The sequence below is a fragment of the Eretmochelys imbricata genome, chromosome 2 (genome assembly GCF_965152235.1).
Source record: "Eretmochelys imbricata isolate rEreImb1 chromosome 2, rEreImb1.hap1, whole genome shotgun sequence".
NCBI classification, from domain to species: Eukaryota; Metazoa; Chordata; order Testudines; family Cheloniidae; genus Eretmochelys; species Eretmochelys imbricata.
Genome location: NC_135573.1, coordinates 198,638,628 through 198,656,789, shown reverse-complemented (window position 1 = coordinate 198,656,789; position 18,162 = coordinate 198,638,628). Strand labels below are relative to the sequence as shown.

At 42.9% G+C, this 18,162-nt stretch overlaps 1 protein-coding gene across 1 annotated transcript in view; it reads left to right on the top strand.

Moving 5' to 3' along the window:
• Window positions 1-18,162, top strand: part of RARB (retinoic acid receptor beta) — a 307,841-nt gene that overhangs the window by 132,971 nt on the left and 156,708 nt on the right. The gene's annotated exons all lie outside the window — the stretch shown is intronic.

Here is an 18,162-nt window from a genome sequence, read left to right as displayed (position 1 = left end):
GCTGCAGAGCCAGGACAGGTGGGGAGCCTGCCTTAGCCCCACTACGCTGGAGTTGCCCAAGGTAAGTCCATGCCCCAACCTTGAGCCCCAACTCCCTTTCCCAGCCCTGAGCCCCCCCAAACCTGGAGCCCCCTCCTACACCCCAAACCCCTCATCCCTGGGCCTACACCAGAGCCTGCACTGCCAGCTGGAGCCTTGCCGCTCCCCTGCGTCCATGCCCCAACCCTGATCCCCGTCCTGCCCTCCAAACCCCTCGATCCCAGCCTGAAGCCCCCTCCTGCATCCGTGGCCCCACCCCGGAGTCCTCACCCCCTCCCTCATCCCAACCCACTGCCTCAGCCCGGAGCCCCCACCTACACCCTGAATTCCTCATTTCTAGCCCCACCCCGGAGCCTGCAGTCAGAGCCCTCACCCTCTCCTGCACCCTAACCCACTGAGCCAGCCCGGTGAAAATGAGCAAGTGAGTGAGGGTGGGGAGAGCAAGCCACAGAGGGATGGGGGATGGAGTGAGTGGGGGCGGAGCTGTGCAGGGGGTGGGGCAAGGTGTTCGGTTTTGTGCGAGTAGAAAGTTGGTAACCCTACCAGCGTGATTATGGGCGGTGGGGGAAGGGACCTCTTTCATATGATCCAGAGTAAGTAATTTTAAAACAGTTAAAAATAACACTGGAGTCATAAATATATTTTATTAGTAAAAAGCCTTCTCCATGTGCAGTTTGAAACATCAGTGCTTGCCAATCAACTGTCTTGCACTCCATCCCTGGGCACCAAAGCACTGGCTAGAAGACTGCCTGTCACAGTTTGTGAGATGGGGTGGACGATGACATGCATGGAGTGCAGGCCAACCACCTAGCATCCCTGTGAGAACTGTAGCAGTTGCAGGGGTGCATGGTCCTATTAGAAAAAAGCTAACCACACTGTGTTCCTCCCTGTTTCATCTCCCTCTCCCACATATTCAATTCTTCTTTCATCCTTCCTTCTCTTCTGCCTCCCACATGCAACTCCGCTGCTTGGTTCTCTTCTCCATGAATGTTTCCCTCCCTTAGTTCTTCGATCTCTGTATACCTTGCCTAAACTGCCTCATTTTTCTCCTCATGGACTTCTCTCTTCCTCTGGTAGCTTGCAGCCTCTGTGCCACTGCTGGTTTTGATCCATCCTTTTTATGTGGCAACTTGGATGGCTCCTGCTCCCTGTTTGCAGCTGCTGTTACAAACCTCCAGGCCTTTGCAATGAAGAGCCTGGATTCTGTAGAAATGCCTGGAATTAAGGAGGCAAACCAGCACCATGTCACCTTCCAGCTCTCTGGACCACTGTTAAGGGTTCCATGGACTGATTTAGTGAATGGTGTCTCAGGAATAATGCCCCAGTGGAACCAGACGATATTTCCATTTAAAATCTATCTAATACTCACTGTGCCTAAAGCTTGACTGGAGGCATCTGACGTAAAAATTTCCAAACTAAGGCGTATACAGTTCTCTCTTCCAGTGTGCTCTGCCTTCCTCTTGGGTGTCGCACAGAGGCGGAATGAGTTTTTTCTTTCTTCTCCATTAGGCTGTTAGCTGCATTCCCTCATATATTCTCCAGCATGTCATCTCTTCTTTCTTATCCTTCTGTTCATTTGCTCTTTTGAGTGTTTATCAGCTGCAGAGAAACAAATCAGATTTTCTTAATGAGTTTTGTGTGCTTGCATCTGTATTCGGAGATGGGTCATCTGTATTCCTCAGTTTTGGTGAATTTAATTTTAATGCTCTATCTATTGCTTCTCTTTTACAATCTTGGTTTTAAAACATTTGAATTCTTTTGGTTACACTTATTTGTGTTAGAGGTCATGTACTAGGAATTTTTTTTTAAGCTTCAAGTTCAAATGTTACCGTCGCTAGGCCATTTTCTCACCACTGTTTTTTCTCATTTGTTCTTATTAGTCCCCAGTTATCACCACATTTCTTCAAAGTACTTCCTACTTGTTGATCCTCCGACTTTATAAACTTTTTGGGGTTCTGGTGAGCTATCTTATGTGCCTGCACAAGGGAGTAAAGGCATGTGGCATTCCCTCACTTTCATATGTGGGCTAGCTAGGCTGAGGGGGAGGAGAGGAGCCTATGTGGGTTTGCTATTCCTCCTTGTCATGGGGTGCATCAGTCACCACCAAACTGGCGCCTCCTCGTGGTACGCTGGGGATTAGCTCGAGGCTGATGCCCCCTGTCCACGGTTCACACACTATCACTGCTGTCCTCCTGCAACACCTCTCACACCCTCAGCAACCACAGCGTCCTCTTTGTGGCTCGGCTCTCCAGCTGTGTCACTGTCTGTGTTCTGCCCTCCTGAGGTGGGGAGTTTGTTCCTCATAGTCCTAGGTAGTCTTCCTGCTCACTGCCTCTGTGCCATGCGCCTAGTGGCTGGAAGGAGAACTTGCATCCACCCTCTTCTCGGGGTGCCAGCCCTGGGATCCTCAGCTCAGCAGTCTGAGCCTTCTCTCTGGCCTCATTGCTCTATCCTTGCTCTATACCACTGGTTCCCCTTTTCTTCCTGGGCCTACCAGTTCTCAAAGCCTCTTCCCAGGCAGTGACTGCAGCCTGCAGTCTCCACTCATTTCTCCCTTTCTCCTGGGAGTGTCTGCCTTTTCCTAGCCACCCTTTCTGCTTTCAGCTCCTGGGCTTTATAGGCCCTGCCTATTCCTGCCCAGCTGAGCTTCCTTAATCAGCTGCCTAATGAGTTAATTGGCCCATCTGGCCTGCATTAAACCCATCAGGGTGAGTGTGCAGTAGAGACCCCTCACGCTCCTCCAGCATGTGTGAGTGGAGAGTGAGTAGAGCCTTGGCTTTGCCCCTCACTGTGCCAGTCCACACAACTGAGCTGGTTAGGGGAAGGAATCTGATTGTATCCTCCCCACCCGCAAAGCAAGAGGGGAACTGGATTAAGATGAATAATCTGGTTCCTGGTCTGCTCCTGTGGCAGAGCAACTACACACCGCTGCACCTTGCCTAGGGCTTCTGGCAAGTCCACAGCTGAGTCCTTGGAAAAGATCAAGTGACATCTTTATAACTGTCCCCCGCCAGAAACTATCCTGACTGGATTTTTATTTTGTCATTGACACAGTTTTCTGAAGAGCTCAGGGAAATAAAGGCCAACGATACGGCTGGAGTATCTTTGAGATGACTACACAAGGTTAACATCCAGTTAGCCTCTTCAATTAGTCTTTCAGCAGGATTGTTCACTTTCGTCAGTCTGTATATTCTAAAGTTTCCTTAATGGACTATTTCCCAGAAAACAGTTGAGAAGGAGTGTTTCTGGATTTTTTGAGATGTTATGGACATTGCTGCTCTATCCTCTAGTAAAAGCTGCCTTCTATAATGTCTGAAGAACGCTTGGACTTGCTGGGGAACATCTGATATATCAGTGGTCTCTTTCTGGTTTCCCTTTCTTCTTAAAAAGATATCACAGCAGATTTAAGTGGCTAATATACAGCCATGGTGGTGCAGAGAATGTCATTCCATCTTGAACAGTCCCTTGGAAGTCGTCTTCCTTTGGCAAAAATCAGTATGGGAGGATTTAAATTTCTTCAATTTCTCAAAAGATGCAAGAAGGTAATTAGTTGATTGCTGAGAAGGTGGTTGAGGTAAACTTTAAAATTCCTCTCTAAAAAATTATTTGACAAATATTAGTCTGACTTTCATGCTTTATTCTTTAATACTCTGTGTATAGCTGCTGAACAGACCAGTTTTGAAAATTATTGCTGCTGTTCAGCTTTATAGTGGTGACCTGTGGATGTTTTTGTTATCCTTTTGTTGCCACCGGTGAGTGTTTGTATTGGCCTTCTTGTGGAACACTTGCTTGGCTTGTATCTGACTTCTACTCTAAAAACTAACTTTCAGTTGCTTTTGGTATTGTCCAAATTGTTTTGATTTCTTCTAGTAGTCAACATTCGCACCTTTATTGTTTTGTATGCTCTCAACAATATTATTTATACTGTTGTCTTCGGTGTCAGCTGCACGGTATGCTAAATGCACCCAGATGCCACTAGTAATGGCCCTGTTTCTGATACTTTTTTTTTTTTTTTGGATGCTCAGGTTTTCATATCTGCTGAGAGATCACTTACTGGCAAGGGCCTTCCCATTTCCTTCCATTCCCTTTTACCTTCCTGACAGTTTCCTTTGATGGTAGTTCTGTTTTTCCAGTTTCAAAGTCTTCTCTCAGTCTGAGCTTTCTTCGGAAACTCATGTTAATCAGATTATTTGTGAAACAGTCTTAGTATCATCTCAATAGGCTTTCCAGGTTTTGAGTGAGGAAGTTGTGTGGTCTCATGAGGAAGTTGAGCTGTGTATACCTCTCTTTATCACAGTTATCCTGATCATTCATTATCTACAAGTTCCTCCCTTTATTGCTACTTCTGGCAAGTATTGCAGTTTGCATAGGACTGTCTTTCTTTAATGCTCATCACAGCAAAAACTCTTGAGCACCGTACACCTCTGCTGAGAGAAACCCAATTGTGTTTGAAGTAAAAGATTTTTCATGCATGCAACCCATTACTTTAAACTTTTGCTGTTTATTAGAGGGAAGACTGTAGCATATGCATAAAAACAACAAAAAGAGCTAGACCAGAGACTGAAAGAACCAGTTTTTAGGTTTCAACGGCTCATATTTGCCAGTGCAGCTTCCGTAGAAAGTTTAAGGGATTTACAGTAAATATCTGGTTTTGCATCCAGAGCTGCTGACAAACAGGCCTTCTCTTGATAGATGGATTTGTTATCACCTCCTAATTACAAGCAGATTTCCAGGTGTGTAAACTACATTATATATATGAAACCTGCCTAGTGTTATACAATGCTGATCTAAGGATCAGCCATAAGGGATCTATTGCTCCTCTTCTGTCATTGGGCCATATCAATCAACTGTAGTTTTAACAGATAACCTTTAAAAAACCAACTTGAGTCATCACCTGGTAATGCTGACTGCTGTCAAGTTCAGCATCTCCAAATAAAGGAAGAAACTCAGCAAGTCTACAATATGTCATACTCATCAGTGCCAGTGTGTTAAAATACTTAAGGCCAGATGCTGCTCTTTTGAAAGAAAAGAAATCTGCTACATCAAACATGTAGGTGTTTTTCCATCAAGAACATTCTGCTCTGGGATTCCTGGGGCTTCCATTGACTTGCAGTCAGAGAGAGCTCCGTACACATCCGAGTCAGAATTTGACCCTTAAAAAGTAGTAAAATTTCTACCAGATCCTGCCCTTTGATTTTGCAGACCTGGCAGTAATAGGGGTTGGTAAGCCCTATGCATAAAAACTCCAACAACAAAAAACAACCCACACCACCACAGTCCTCCTTCAACTAATTCTGTATTCAAGGACAGACTTAAACATACTTATCTGTGTTCCAGTCACTCCTTTTAAAGCTGGAATGGACTCCCTATTAATTTCCTAAGTAAAAATACACTCAGCATCTTTCAAATGGGGACTAATGTTGGCTGATACACATTCATGTTTGTGTTGGAAAAGTAAAATCGGGTCCTAACTGTCAGAAGAGTACCCATGACGCTTGTCCAGGGCAGTATACAAAACTTATCACACATGGCAAATATTGACCAAGTGTCCGTTCTAGGGAGTATACCTTGTGGCAGTGTAGTAACAGGGGCAGCACAATGTCAGTATCTAGGCTGTTAGTCTTGCATAGACTCTGTCCATTCTGCAGTACAGCGCCCCTTTCGTAGTCTCATGATCTCACAATTAGGATACTTCTATATACATATAGCTCACTAACGCAATATGCCAAACCTGATTTTATTATGCATTGCAACACAATGTGTTGGCATGCTGGCTCTAAAGATCTTTTTGGGCACAGCCCTGCTCCCTTTGAAGTTAATAGGAGTTTGGCCATTGACTTCAGTGGGAGCGAGGATGGGCCTTTGATGTCCTGCAAACCTAGTGGAACAGCCCTTCAATATCAGCACTTTCCTGCATAAATTAACAGAGGTAGCAATCTCAAGCCTGTTTTGTGTGAACAATCTGTTGAGTTTTGCTTGTGTGCTTAAATATAGCATTAGAAACTTATTCAGAGAGAAGTTTACCTCTATTGTTTATCCCAGAAGTGTGGGGATGATGCAGAATTTTATCTCATACAGTTCCCAATCCATTCATTCTCAGAGGTGCTTCTTGTCCTTTGACTTGCAAAGTTCCAGCCTGTAGAAAAGGGATACTCCGTTTCTCTTTGCATAACAGAAACAATAATGGACCAAGTTATAGCTGCCACAGATTAAAATAAATGTTGGGCCCACTTTTGTTCTCAGTCACTACTTCGTGACACCGTTGAGTCAGTGGGGTTGAATGGGTAAAACGGAGATCAGAAGTTTGCCCCTTATATTTATGATTCCCAGGCCATTCATTGCTTTGTGGACTGAGAATTCCCCAGGGATATCAGCAAATTAACATAAAGTTCCTGAGTGCTACACTTCGTAGTCGGACCTGTGATTTACAGCTGACAGATACGTAACATCACATTTAGTCGGAAAACTCCCTCACAGAAGGACACAGCTGTATATAGAGATGAATCAGAGTTATTCCAGTTAAGATTGGCATTAATTTTTCTGTGAAAAATTCCCTCCAGATCTGCATTCCTAATGATGTAATATCACTGAGTATGATTTTGAGTTCATTCCACCTACTTTGGGTCAAATGACATGCTTTGGGGGCATTCGAGAGAAAGACTTGTACTTCTGGAGAGCTGCTTTTTATGTAGGATACCATCAGACTCTCATTCAGGTGTGGACTCCGACATCATTTACTTAATTTTATAAATAAAGGCAAAATTCTGTAATCTGGATTGGACTGTATTGCGTGGCCCCCTGAAATATATTAAATGAACTGTGTGTTTCTGTTTCTCATGAATCCCCTTTTATAACCCATTATGCTGTTTGATTATTTCCTCTGGGTTGTACAGGAAACAGTGAGTGGGTGATTAATAACCTGCCTCAGTTTTACTTTCCCCTCTTGCTGCCTTGTCAAGAAATAATGTGACCTGCAGATGTTTGAACAAAGTAATACATTGTGTTATGACAGATGTTGTTGGAACTTGCTCAACGAAAGTCAGCTTATCAGCAGTGGTGGAAACTCAGGTATTTTTGTGACTTTGATCTTCCTTTGTCTTTTGCTTAAATTTTGAGTGTGCTGAAAACTCCAACAAAACAAGACATCACCCATCACACCTCCGCCCCCCCCGCCCCGCAAACAGCATAGAGATGACTGAGTATTAGCCCCACAGATCCAGGAGACAGCCAAGAAACAAGTTTGTTGAAGTAAGAGGCATAATTAACTCTAAAAATTAGCCTTCACAGATGGTAGAAGTGGCATAATGTACGTAAGAGGCACTGTATACGTAAATCCCCTCTTTCGTTTCTACTTTAAAAGGAGGATAGTGAAAATAGAGCCTTGCGCTTGAGCAAATGAAAACTGTCAGTCATAGCTAATTATATCAACCATGTCAGTCTTCACAATGATTAACATTGTTTGGAGTAGGTGAGTAATGGAAATTAAAATCATTATTATAATCAGTTAGTTGGAAAGCTGGTGGAGAGGGGTAGGTGACAAGAGACTGTTTCCAAGCAGTAATACTCACTCCGTGTGGAAGATTCAGACTGACAGTAGTACCTCAGAGCAAGAGGTCTGACTGAATGAAATTACAAGCAGATTGAGTCTTTTAAGAATTGTAAAACCTTTGTTGCTAGTAATTTCTAAGGAGCCAGCCTTCAGCATGCTCTTGAATCGTCAGTTAGTGCAGTTGGATTGGATACGTTTGTACTTGGAAAGCAGTCGGTCATGTTGCATAGCACTGAATGCACACTTGCATCACAGTGTCTAATTGGGAATGCCACCCACCCACATCCATGTCTTTTTGTTCTCTCAAATCATTTTATGTCATGTTTGAACAGTATACAATATCACAGTGAGGTATTACAACGTTTGTTAGGAATAGAAGACAAAAGTAAAAGCAGTTATGCTGTACATAAGAGCACACAGATACCCAACTATTGGAAGGAAATATGCTCCATTTTTGATGTTGGCTGTTCTTCTATAAACTCATAAGAGAAAAGACAAACCATGCATACAAACTGCTATAACACAAGTTCTGGAACTTAGAATTTGTGGTCATGGGCTGGGGTAGAATATAGACATGTGCTGGATAGGTGTCTAAACATGGAAAATGACTTAAAAGCTCAGTACTCTATCCGTTCAGCAAAAGAGTGAAATGTGGACTGTACAATTATGCAATCTACACACGCCTGCTGTTACTACATACGCTTAATCTTTCAATATTTCGTTCATCCCAGACCCCTGGTACCATTCAGAGCACATCAGTGTGTAGTTTCTGATTGCTGTGTTTCAAATCAACTGGTAAAAATCTCAAGTTTGAGGAAGAAAAAATAGACATATATAGAGAAGATAAATGATTGAAAGGCTCTCTTGGCAGCAGAGTGATACCTCATCCACATACCAAGCAGACACTAGTTACTCTCTCCTTCTTATAAGGTCACCTTTAGATGGACCTTGTTAAAATAGTCACAGGGATTCTTTTCACAGACTGGCACTCTTGAAAATAATCATTATAGTTCATACCTGTATAACTGCTTATGAGGAAGTGTCCTTGGTTTTGTTTAGTGAAAAGCAACAGATAAATTGATACCAGTGAGAGACTGCACATTCAGTGATGTTCGTTTTGATGTGGTGGTTATTGTACACTGCTCTAGATCTACATGTGCAACTCCCAGTGATGGAAATGGGAGTTCTACAGTGGACCAAAAGCTGTATATTACTCTTTGTCTCGTGCAAAATGATATCATACACTGAGTGAGTCCCATTTCTTTACTCAAGGAACCAAATTCTTTCTCTCGTCACTTTTGACTCCAAAATACCGAGAGCCTCCAATAAAGTGCTGAGAATTGTGCAAAGCTCAGTGGGAGTGGAGGATGCTCAGCATATCACAGAGTCAGCTCCTCTCTCTCTGCTGTTTACTTTCCCTTACACTAAAGTGCATCATTTTACAATAACATTAAGAAATCTGAGAACAATGGTAGAGAATGAACATCAAGGACTTTAAAAAAAAAATCTGCTAAGGAGAGGTTTCTGTAGAACATCTGATTTAAGCAGTGACAATTAAAAAGAAACTGAAGTGGTCTTCCTCTGAAATCACATAGGCACCACATTGCATTATCATAAGAATTCGCATGCAAGAACAGTTTGCAGATGGTTTGCATTGGCATAAGTTATGTAGATGCTTTAGGGAACAGATGGCATCATGGATTCTGATGGCAAATGTGAATTTATAGTACCCACAACATGTTTAGGTCTTTTGCCTGTAGCTGAAAAAGCAACAAAAATTATGTGGAAGCTGAGTACTGTAAATCAATGTTCCCATGCCTTTGCCACTTTAGCTCCAGATACGATTTAGTTTGGTCTTACTGAAATTGGAGATCTTTTGAGTACCACATTGATTCCATCCACTTGCCCATGACTCTGTATGTGTATGCACCCTTTATAATTAATAGACCTGCTTGACACGTAAAGGTCAGAGAGTTAAGAGATCAAGCAGCATTTATTCTAAATGTTCTTAATTTGTGACATAAAATAGAATGTGGAAAATTTTGATTTTCTGGGCATATTTATAGATTGCTCAATGTCAGTTGATTGATTTTTTATACAGTAGACTTCCTAAATATTTCTAGAAAGGATAAAAATAATAGCATGTGTTCACAGCATGAATTGATTCTGGATACCATTTGCACTTATATGCTCAGTAAAATATGTATCAGCACACATTAATTAGTATAGACTACAATAACTGCTACTTATTTGGACACAAGTTGGAATTTCTGTAGTTCCCGTAAAGATTCAAGGAAATAGTTAAAAAACAAGAACCTTGGGGGAAAAACAAAAGCAAATAAGCAATGGGATCAGTTAGATTACTGTGTAACTATTGTATTGAATTCAGAATATAATTATTATTGTGGTGTACTCCCTAATTATTTAAATGCTTGTAAAATTGATTTTATGTAAACACAGCATGTTCTAAAACAGCCAGCTCTTTGCAGTGAACATAAGTTGTTTAAAATTTATTGACCTGTCGTTCACATGTGTTACTTTACTAGCACTTAATGGTCTGTTTAGATAGTCTTGGTGTGTATGAACTCCCTGTGCGCTACTCCAAGCACCACACGTTGACAGGTAGCTGCCATGTAGATAAAATAAGGGGCCCCATTCCACAACATACAGGGACACACAATCATTAGTTATTTTCTAATCTAAAGCAGGGATTTCCTCAGCAGCCAGAGGAAAAGAAAAGTGTTCTGCCTTTGCATTGTCTTTGCGTCTAACTGAACTCAACCCTAGGTACAACACACAGGAAGCCTGAAAGCAAACAAATAGGAAATTCAACTGTTGTGCTGAGTGAAATTGATTGTAGGGGCTTGATTTTTAAGCATATGATTTTGTTGGCACCCGAGATTAAAATTAATTCTTAATTAATTAATTCTTTGAAGTTGCACCAACTAATGCCCTAAAAAAATTACTGAAAGGTGCTGGGGAGGAGGGAGATTACTTTGGCAATAAACAGCGATCACTGTGAAAACCCAGTTGTATTTAAATTTACTGTGGTATCTTTCATTCTGAGGAAATACTGTAAACACTAGAATAGTGGTAAATACTTTGAAATAGAAGGTATCAGTTTTAATGATGCCCACTGTACACACACATTTGTCATACCCAAACTACCATTTCTTAATTTCTAGAGTAAGAGTGGTTTTTGAAAGTGTTCAGATTGTATTTTGTTGGCATAGGGAGGAATGATTATAGTATATCCAAATAATTGTCACCAGCTATCATATCCTTTTGCTGTTCTGTCCATACACATACGAGAGGTCTCATGTGTTTTCGGTTTTTAGGGCTATTTCTGTTGAAGTGGATGAAAACAAAAATTGCCTGAGTTGGGGGGACTAGAGTTAAGCAGCTAAATTCATATTTATGATCTTAAATAAATGAATTGCCTGATTTTCAGTGGTGCTTAGCACTTGTAGCACTCAGTGAAGTGTGTGAGGACTGTGAATGGTCAGAAACTCTGAAAATGGTACTTACATATGGATTCATGGATCCAATTTTAAACAGCCGAGGTTGAAAATGTTGGCCTAAATTGCTGTGAAGTGTTGTGTCATATCTCTAATCCAGTCTTCAGATGTTGGAATGAGAATTTAAAACCAAGAACAAAAGAAAACTAACTTGATCAATCCATCTGTGCAGTATGTGGATCTGTGTATCTATATACATATTTTATAGGGTTTTAAAGGAAAAATTAATGTAATTTTACTGTTTACTCAGCTTCTGCAGTCGCATATCATGTAACGGGTACATTATATTTGTATATACACTTGGGCCAGATTCTGTTTTACCACACTGGTAGAAATCCAGAGTTACTCTGTTGTCTCCAGTGAATTTACAGCTATATAATTTGTCTAGGTGTATGCAGTACAGTAGGTAAGGAAAAATCTGTGTCATGTTTCACTTGCTGTATCAGTAAAGATATGTAGCCATGCACATTTGAAACTGCCCTGAATTCTCTGTGGATTGCAAAATTCCAAAATCCCTGGCCTTTTGAAAACTCCACAGATATTAAATTATTCACTGTCCTGGAATGTACTTGGGTTTGCAATGCATATAGCTATAAACCATAAATAATTATGAAAAATTATAAAAAAGAGGTGGCCAAGAAAGTTCTGGCTGGCCCATGTAGATCTAGCGTGCTCTGGGTTTGTGTGATGGGGTATGCATACTCCATCCTGGACAAAAGGGGGTTAATCCCACACTATGGGTGGCGGAAGTCCCACCCCTCAGACCGTGCTGGACATGTTCCAACTACTGCCTCAGTATAAAAGGGAGCAGCCCAGCTCATTTTAGGCTGACAGCTGGAGGGGAAGGACCTCGGGCGGAAGTTCCAGCCGAAGAGCCATCACAGCCTTTGCCTGTGGGAACTGGAGACCCTGAAAGCCAGACCAGAGGGCTGCAGATGAGGAGCCCAGGAGCCCCAGTGCTCAATGGACTACAACGCCTGGAAACGCAGTAGGAAGTGACCCAGGGAGGGTGCGCAAGTGGTACCTCCCACGCGAGGTGAGGTCAGCGTGTTTCAGTGGGAGTCGCCGCTGATCCAGTGGCTGTTACAACCCTGATGGCGGCCCCTTCCTCCTCCCCGGATACTGGTCATTGGGCCTTACTGCCCAGGGGCTATGACATTGACTCCGGCCATTGGGCCTCATTAGCTCGTAACAGAGGGCTATTATGTGGACCCTGGCCTCTAGGCCACATTGCCCTATGCCTGTGGGCGGTTATATTGACTCTAGTCCCTAGTCTGCATTGCCCTGAATGTAAGGGGCACCGTAACTGACTCTGGCCACTAGGCTGCGCTGTTTCAAACACAGGGGCTGCAGGAAGTGACTCTAGCCACTTTTGGCCTCGAGGCTGTTGGGGAGACTGTAACGGCGGTGGTATCACAACCCCGCCCCAAAAGGGGACGAGGTGTGCATACTCAGTGGCACGTGGTGGAGAATGCAGGCAGCGATCAGCGACGTACTGAGAGGCCCCAGGGGGAGGAGATCATTATTAGAGTAATCCTCCGTCACCTGCCTACTTGTCGCTTTGCCCAAGATGGAGACCGAGAAGATTTTAAAATGGATGCTGGAAAGTCGGCAGCAGCAGGCAACCCAGCAACAGCAGGCTCAGCTGATGCAACAGATCACCACTCAATGCCAGCTCCAGAAGGCCCAGCATCAGGAGCAGCAGCAGCTTCTCCAAGAGTTGGCTATTCAGAACAAGACTCAGCTTTGTTGATGTGCCCGACCGATGTGTCGAACCCAAGCCCAACTGGACAGGACCCGGGGGCTCTTCCCACTGGCCTGGTAATACGACTCTCAAAAATGAGACCTAGTGATGACCCTGAGGCATTTTTGGTGACTTTCAAATGGGTAGCCACGGCTGCCAGGTGGCCACCAGAGCACTGGGCAACCCTATTAATGCCCTACCTGATAGGGCCAGCCCAGGCGGACTGCTGGGGGTTAAATCCACATGATGCCTTAGTATATGAGAGCGTGAACACCGCCATCCTGGACCAGACCGGAATTAATCCTAACAGTGTACCGATGGCACTTCCGCCAAGAAAGGTACCTGCAGAGAGCTAGGCCCCGGGCAGTAGGCCGTTTGAGGGACAACACCTGGTGATGATTGGAGCCAGAGAAACGGTCGGCTGCACAGCATGAAGGACACCAATCCTAGGATTATATGTTGGTACCTCTCCCTCCAACCTTATGATTTCCATATCTGTCACTGACCGGGTAAGGCTCATGCCGATGCGGACTTCCAGCCAAAGAGCCATCACAGCCTTTGCCTGTGGGAATTGGAGACCCTGAGAGCCAGACTGGAGGGCTGCAGTTGACGGAGCCGCAGGGAATCACCCACGCTGAGGAGCCCAGGAGCCCCGGTGCTCAATGGACTACAAAGCCTGAAAAAGCGTTAGGAAGTGACTCAGGGAGAGTGCGCGAGTAGTACCTCCCACATGAGTGAGGTCAGCATATTTCGGTGGGAGTCCCTGCTGACCCCCACCAAAGGCTCGGTGCAGTTGGGTAGGCCCGGGCCTCCCTACCTGGGCTGCCATCCACCTGGTGGCAGCCCATTCCTCCCCCACAAATACTGGCCATTGGGCCACACTGCCCTGCACCGAGGGGCTACGACATTGACTGCAGCCATTCGGCCGCATTAGCTCATACCAGAGGGCTATTATATGGACCCTGTCTGATAGGCTGCATTGCCTTGTGCCTGAGGGCAGTTATATTGACTCTAGTCACTAGACCGCGTTGCCCTGTACATAAGGGCTGCTGGAATTGACTTGGGTCACTAGGCTGCGCTGCACTGAACACAGGGACTGTCGGAGGTGACTCTGGCCTCTTTCGGCCTCGAGGCTTTTGGAGAGACTGTAAGAGCAGTGATATCACATCTCCGCCCCACCCCAAAAGGGGGACAGGGTGTACATACCCAGTGACAGTTTGGGTTTGTTTTTTCCCATTTAAAAGGGGTTCAGAATCATCCTACTAGCTTACACATTAAATGTAAAAATGGGTACTTTAAACAAGCAGGACAAAATTTTAATTTCTAGTAGCATCAGAAATATCACCAGGATCCTGACAGGTACATGCCATGAGGCCAGTGTTAGTTTCAAAAGCACTATTTGTGAAGAGGACTTTTAAACAATTCTGTCCTGCCCAGCTGTGCAACACATCTCTCAGTGGTTTTCCACCTTGCTTTTACCGAGAAACAGCAAAATGAGTTAAGGAGAGTATTCCTGCCAATGTTCTCTGCCTTCAAAACTGCCGTGTTGTATTTTTAATGTATTTTTGTCACTATTTCTTTTTACTAATACTTGGCCTGATTTTTAGAGGTGTTGATCACCTGCAACTCCCTTTGTATTCATAGGAGCTGTAAGAGTTTGGCACCCTTGAAAATCAAGCTCAGGGATACAAACTATTGAAAATATTGAAATTCTTCAGGTCATCAACACTTCAGAGCAAGGCACTGTGCCAAAAATATTGTCGGTTCAAAGCAAATAATACTGTGCAGAACTGTCGCAATTAAATGCTTTCTTAATAGTTATGTTTGTTTTAACAGATAGCTCTAATGCTAATTTCCAACCGTTAATTTGTTAGAAAACTAGTAACCTTTAAGAGGATTCATCAGTAATAGTTGCAAGCAGAAAAGTAATAGTTGCAAGCTGAGAGGCACAGCAAAGAACTCACAGCTGATGAGGATGGGAATGGCTGTAATGGCTTTAAGCCACCTTTGCTTTCTCCTCATTCTGGGCTGTTCTGCGCCTCTGGCCTAACTCAGGATATGTCTGCGCTGCAGCTGGGAGGTGTAATTCCAAGCTTGGGTAGCTCTGCTCAAACTAGCATGCTGAAAATATCAGCGCGGCTCAGACACCTGAGTACACATAAAGGATTTCAGACAGGATTGTACTCGGGGTGGGTAGCCCAAGCCACCCACATTGCTATGGCCATACTGCTACTTTTAGCACTCTAGCTCAAGCAGAGCTAGTGCGTGTACATCTATCAGAGTTGGGAATTATATCTCTTAGCCGTGGTGTAGACATATCCTTAGGGCATGTCTACATTGCAAATAAAATGTATTCTTACCTGGGGTTAGCTTTTCATGTTAGCTAACACAGGTTATAATAGCGGTGAAGATATGGCAACTCTACTTTTAACTTGGGTTAGCAGCTCAAGTTGAACCCTTGGTTCTCCCATAGCCTTTAACTTGATTTGTTAATCCAAGTTTCCGTGTCTTCACTGGTATTTTAATCCAAATTAGCTAATTAGTTAACCTGGGTTAAGAGTTCTTTTTAAGTGTAGATGTACCGTTAGATATCTCTGGGGCCCATCTGAATTATGGCAGCCTGCCAGGCTGCCATGTGGGCTGTATCATTACCCAGAATCTCTGTGGTGCTGTGACTCTGGCCCGGCCCCAAACCCACCTTTCTCTTTTAGGATTACATGTAAGAGTAGTAAATTGAGGATACAGTGAGGGATTTTTGCAATCATCCAGATTTATAGTCAACACCGTATTACATGCTTGACCAGGGTTAAAATAACAAATGGAGTTGGATTGCGGGGGGGGTTGTTTTCCATGCTGTTTTCTAGTAAACTGAAATGTGCAGGACTGCATAGTTGGGCGGGGGAAGGGGGTAATTCTTAATAATAAATAGAGCCTTTCATCAGTCACCAGTTTGAAATTAACCCAGGTCTATAGTGACCAAAGTCATTACTATCTAATGGCTGTTTGGTCCATGTGAAATAAGTTCAGTCCCATATGTAGGAGAGAGATGTTGCCACCACAAATCATTACCACTATACATTTGTTCAAACTAATACCTTTGGTGGAATTGGCTTTAGAGAGGCCAGGAGTTGAATCAACATGGAGATTCCACCAGTTTCTCATCGCTGGCAGTGGTATTGCTGTGTATTGGCTAGGGAAGTAGGGAACCTGTGCTGCCATTGTATGTGCTATGTTTGTTCTGTCAGTAAGCTGGGCACCTCAGTTTCCAGTACTTTCTGTCTGGCTTATTTCATGGATCCTGAATTCACTTTGACATTAATAAATAGATAATATGTAGTATTTCTGGCTTACGCACTCAGTTTCGTTCAAAAATCATGAGATTTAAAAATAACTCCACCAATTTTTGTTGGTTTGCCTTTCTGTTTCTGAGCCTTTAGGGTGCACCACTCTAATCGTAGGTTTCAGAGCAGCAGCCGTGTTAGTCTGTATCCGCAAAAAGAAAAGGAGGACTTGTGGCACCAGTCTCTAAGGTGCCACAAGTACTCCTTTTTTGTCCCACTCTAATCATGTTTACAAGCTTTTCTCCCATGAAGAGGGCTAGAAACTTGCTACTTTTTTAAAGTGAAAACTGAGATCCTCACATAATCTCTTCACTTCAAGAGTTGGGCTTGAAGAAGAACAAGTATTGTCAGTCTCCTTGTAAATTTGAGAGTCAGCAACATCGTTTAACATTCTATTAATACTTTGTATTCTTTTGCAACACATGCATTGTTAGCAAGTGTTGTCTGTTAAAATGATGACCATATCCCACTTTGATTTAACTTTTCTACACCTAGTATATCTTCCCAGAACCAACAGTTTGAAGAACAGTCACGCATGGTAAGAAATCATGTGAAACTGGATGCCACTTCATGGCGAGGCAGAGCCTGCATTTCACCACTGTACAGTGCTAATGCAGATTACAAAAGCTCTCTGTATGATCTACCATGCTAAACACTAAAGATATTCAGCCACCAAGAATTGTTCTATAATGAGGTGGGAGTGCATCAGCTCGTACTTCAGATTTCTCTGCACCCTTGTGTAAAAATAGAGCTGTAAGCTGTCAGCATTCTTTCTCCTTTGAGAATGTGGTTTGCTTTATAAGGATTGGCACCACAATAGTGGGTGGGTTGGTACACTGTACATTCAACACTACAGATGCACAGTTGTTGTAGTCATGTAGATATGGCTTAGCAAGGAGTAATGGTTGGAAATGTTGTGTTTCCTGAAGCACAATACAAACTCTAGGCAAAAATATTACTAAATAATTATTAAAATATTAACATGAGTGCTAGGCATATCCAAGATCATATTGGCCCAAGAGGGGTGGGGGAAGAATATTTGGGTATTACAAATTTGAATTGAAAAAGCTTTTGGTTTTATACTGAAGAGTTAACTTTAAAAAGTTAGTGTTATATTGGAAAATAACAAAAGTGTGTGTCAGGTGGTTTGGGTTTTGCAAAACTTCATTAATCAGATTTTGATTTTGCAAAATAGAAACAAAAGATCAGGACATTGGTATTTCCACTGCTTCCACTATCATCTGAACACCTAAATGTTTCCAGTGTTGGCTCTTCTCTATTTTAAATTAAAGGTGTGTCCAATCTAGCAGTTTCAGATCCAGATTTCATATACACCTAAGTTCTGGGACTTTGGGGTCCAGAGTTGATTTTGATTCAGCCAGTAAGATAGAAAAACTTAAAAAATCTGATGTGGTGGTGGGTTCAGAGTTTGAATATCCCTTCAAAGCTCCATTAAATGAGAATCCAGGGCTTTGAGGAAAGTCAGGCCTGTTTCTATTTTAAGTACCATAAAACAAATGAAAATTGAAATCTAGTTTTAGGTTTTTATGAAGGGCATTGGAGGATGTTTTACTTAGGAGCCTGTACAATCCCCTATTAAAGCTTTTTCCTCTCGATGCCTAATATTTTAAAGAAGCCTATTAATTACATAAAAACCTCTTCTTTATCAGTTTACCCTGTATTGTTCCATTTTTACTCCACCTGCTGTTTTCTTACTTGTGATCTTTGCTTCCTCTTTCAGTTGGGTATGTGTTAGAAGCTGGTTTTGTAGAAATAAAATGACTCTCATTTATTTACACAGCAGCTGTCAAAGCATGATATTCTGTCCTGTAGAAGTAAGCAAAAAACAAAACAAAAACAGTTGAGCCCTAGCTTGCTGTCTGCAAATTGCAGAGATTTGGAGATTTCACAGACCATCTTTTTATGACCATCTTTTTAAAAGGAAAAATCCTGCCACAAATGCAAATACTT